The following is a 4,399-nucleotide window of genomic DNA, read 5'->3' as shown; positions in this document are numbered from 1 at the left end:
AGGCCTTCCAGCAACAGGGATTGGGTTTTTCTTTTTCATTGTTTTAGGGCCATCACCTGGCATAGATCCAGGAACATGATACGTGAACATGAACACGACTCAATAAATATTTGCTCAGTTGGTAAGGCATCTAGCCTCAGAGGTTTTCTGCTTATAGCTCTAACTGCCTTGTAGAGAAGATTTGATCCCAAGACTAGAAGATTACTTTTACGTAAAGATCTAAAGAGCTGGAGAAGAACGAACTATCTTTTTTTTTTTTTTTTAACAAAAGAACTCTTTATTCTCTCAAGAAAAATACATAATTAATGTACATATTTCTGTTTTTCCCAAAGTACCATTTGCTTCCAGAAAAGGTTTTCTTCAGAAATTTTGCATCATTGGCCTGGAATTTGGAGGGGTCTTAAGATGGGAGTGGCCAAGAGCAGACCCCCAGACTGTGGCTCATGCTCTACCTGAGCTAGGGAGCCCTGAATCTTGGTGGCATGGCTGGGCAGGTGCCCCTGCAGCCCTGTCAGAGCAGGGCAAGCCTGGCAGAGGTGTGCTGGAGCCAGTTCCTACCAGCTTATGAGAGCCAATCGTTAAGTTTTCAGGAATCTTGTAAGTCAGCTGTTAAACATAGCCTTTATTAAAAATTATACAAACTTGCTGTGATGTATTGAATATGTCTCCTCAAAATATGTGTTGGGATCCTACTTCCTATACCTGTGGATATAATTCCATTTGGGATTAGGGTTTTCTTTGTGATTTAGGAAATAATAATTGGAGTTATTATTCCCTGTCTTTGAGCATAGAGAATGTGACCCAGCTGGAGCTGGGCTCACAGGGGCTCAGAAGGGCTCACAAGGACACATCAACTAGGCCCTGAGGTATAAAGACAATAGCTAAAATAATCTTAGAAAATATCTTTTAGGGAACTTTTCACATAAAGCCAATCAAACAGAACACAAAAGACTTTCTACTCTTGCCTTTTTCTATTAGCATTTAGTAAATAGAAAATCTGTTGGACCAATAAAGACCCTCCTGACTGAAACTTGTACCAATGATTGTTAAGAAAGACAATTCAAAATGTAGGATCACAATTTCTAGCCAGTCTGTGAAAAGGTGAAGCTTTCAATGGTTTTGCCCATTTGTAATGTTAATATATACTGATGGCTCTGTAAGTTTCCTTGGACTCGTGCAGACATGGCTGTGGCAGCATGCTTGTCCGTTTTCCTATTCTTGCCTATTCTGCAACAGTCTTTGGACTCAGGCAGACATGGCTGTGGCAGCATGCTTGTCCATTTTCCCATTCTTGCCCATTCTGTAATATTCTTTGGACTTGGACAGACATGGCTCTAGCAGCATGCTTGTCCGTTTTCCCACTTTTTTCTGTTCTGTGATTTTCCTTGGACTCCAACAGACATGGCTCTGGCAGCATGCTTGTCTGTTTCCCATTTTTGCCTTTTGAATATATGCCTGATAAAGCTTTCTTTTTGCTTTACTAAACTTTGTGATATTTTTCCTCTAAAACAGTTGTTACGTTACTGTTAATGATGCCCTATGGGTGCAGGGTGTGTTTTAAGACTAATCACTTTTGTGATATAAAAAGAGCAGATTAGGCACAGAGATAAGCAAGCACAAATGGGAGAAGATAGACACCACGTGGATCACCGCCAGGGAACCAAGGAGTAGAAGCTGAAAGTGGCAAAGATCTTCCCCTAGAGTTGGCAGAGAAGGAGTGGTTCCCCAATAGCCGGTGCCCTGAATTCAGACTTCTGAACAGTGAGAAAATGAATTTCTCTTCTTTACTGCCATCCACTTGTGGTATTTCTGTAGCACTAAGAAACTAAGACTTTTTTTTTTTTTAACTTGAATACAGACCCCATGAATATTAGAGCTTGAGAGGGATGGGGTAGTGTGAGACTCCGGGGAAGAAAATGTTTAAGGTAAGGTGCAGATTTCTTTCTTTCTTATTATTGTACTTTAGATGAAGGTTTACAGAACAAACTAGCTTCTCATTAAACAGTTAGTATGCATATTGTTTTGTGACATTGGTTACCAACCCCCACAATATGTCAACACTCTCCCCTTCTCAACCGTGGGTTCCCTGTTACCAGCTTTCCTGTCCCCTCCTACTTTCTCGTCCTTGCCCCTGGGCTGGGATACCCCTTTAGAATCTAAGACTCTTACAATTAAACAAATTACATTTATTTTAAAAAGGAAATAAATACTAAAAAAAAAAAAAAAAAAAAAGCCAAGAGTGTTGACCACTCACCCCAAAGGCAAAAAACTCTGCCTTACTCTTGCAAATTCCCTCTCTAAAGAGACTGAAAGGAACCCTGGTGGTGCAGTGACTAAGCGCTGGGCTGCTAAATGGAAGGTTGGTGGTTAGAACTCACCAACTGCTCCAGGAGAGAGAGATGTGACAGTCTGCTCCCATAAAGAGTACAGCCTTGGAAACTCTCTAGGGCAGTGCTACTGTGTCCTACAGGGTTGCTATGAGTCAGAATCGATGCAATGAGTTTGGTCTTGGTGGAAAGGGACTGGATCCTGCTTTCTATATCCTCTTATCCATTAACTTGAGAACTCTCAGCAGCTGACATCTTCTTAACATCAAGGACAGCCTGTGGGTAGTTATGGGGGTCACAGTGTTTGTGATTATGCACACCCCTCTTTTATGTGCTTCTCAGTCATGGCTTTTCAAAGTCTTTTCATCATAGTCTTAAACTGTATGTTATGTTAAACATTACAAAAAAGAGCTACTTTTGGAGACTGTGCTTAATTGGAGCAGATGCCCCTGCTCCCCACTCCACCATCTCTGCTTCTACCTGAACTTGCAGAATAACAGTTTCCACCTGCTGGATTTCTTGATGATGTATCCCCAACACCTAGAACAGAACCTGGCATATAGTGGATGCCGAATCAATATTTACTGAGTGAGTGAGTTGTTGAATGGATTGGATTTTGTACTGCCTTGGTTACTGTCAGGACCCCACCTGCCCTTTTCTAGGTATGCCTTCTCTAGGTCTAGTACCTCCAGTGCATCAGTTTCCTTAGGTCCAACCCACCCATGTTTACATTCTGAAGGAAAGAGTCAGTGAGACATAGAGTTTTGAAGACGCAGTAGAGTGCCCTTCCCCGAGTTCTCTGAAGGGGATTCATGAGTGTTGATAGCAGACCCTAGCACTAGCATATACATTCATGCTTTGGGTGGAAGATTGGGGGGAAGATCCAATAAGTGCTTTCAGCCATAAGTCTAAAAGCCAATAACCACACAGAACTCTGATTTCACTTCAGGGAAGTCCAAGAGATACACAACAGGAGTTGGGAGAAATAAGAGCTCTGGACACTGGCTTGGTGGAGGAGATAACACTTGAGCTACGGTCTTAAGCTAGAGCTTGAAGGATAGGTTACATCATTACACTAACAAACTAACAGGAAGTTTCCCCAAAATAGCTTGGTAATGGTTGCACAGTAAGTTAAACTTTTAACCAAAGCATGAACTTTCAAATAAAACCGGAATGGCGATATACAATTTCTTTTTAAAGACAGCCTTGGAAGATCTTTTTGGAAAGAAGCTGCTTTCAGATTCATACATATACATATCCACATCCAGAATATGCTACTCTGTCTCCATTTGCTGTATATTACCACCTTGTCCTGGCCTCATGGAGAGGAATAGTATCTTACAGGTATTTGTGTCTGCATTGCTTTGCACAGCGACCCTGATAAATTCTCATTCTGAATACATTTTATTGGCGTCCTGACATTTAAAAACAGTTAATCTTACTATTGTTATTTTGCCTAGTACTTGGGGCTGCCAATTTTGTGCAGAAAGTAACACAAACAAGCTAAAGAAACAGAAGTTTTCTTCTCCTATTTAGAAACCCTGATGAATTTTGCCAGGTCGGCAGTTGTACTGGTTCCGGGTGGCACAAATGGTTAAGCGCTCTATTACTAGCAGAAGGTTGGCAGTTCGAAGACAAGCCTGGTGATCCGCTTCTGAAAGGTCATATCCTTGATAACTCTATGGAGCAGTTCTACTCTGCACACAAGGGGTGGGAACGACTCAAAGGCAACTAACAGAAAGTAGTTATACTGGGATGAGCAATCCCTTCTTGAATGTGGGATTTGGATGAGTGTGATGGACCGGCTAGGCTATTTGGAAGCCCCTTTCTAAAGTGTAAATAAAAAAAAAAAAAAGTTAGCTTGGCCATTGAGTCCTTTAAGTATTTTGTTCCCCTCTTCCCTGTTCACTTTCCTTTACTAACATGGCCGCCATCCAGCTCTCTCCTCATTGGTCGGTTTTTCCGCTGGTTTTAGCCCTGCCCACCAAGGCCTTGGGAGTGTAATTGACGGACAAGCGTGAGTGGGCGGGGCGGGCGCCGGAAATGACGTTTCCGGAAGCTCCGAATGTCGT

This window comes from Trichechus manatus, unplaced genomic scaffold (assembly GCF_000243295.1).
Source record: "Trichechus manatus latirostris isolate Lorelei unplaced genomic scaffold, TriManLat1.0 scaffold00004, whole genome shotgun sequence".
NCBI lineage: Eukaryota > Metazoa > Chordata > Mammalia > Sirenia > Trichechidae > Trichechus > Trichechus manatus.
This window is presented reverse-complemented; position numbering follows the sequence as displayed.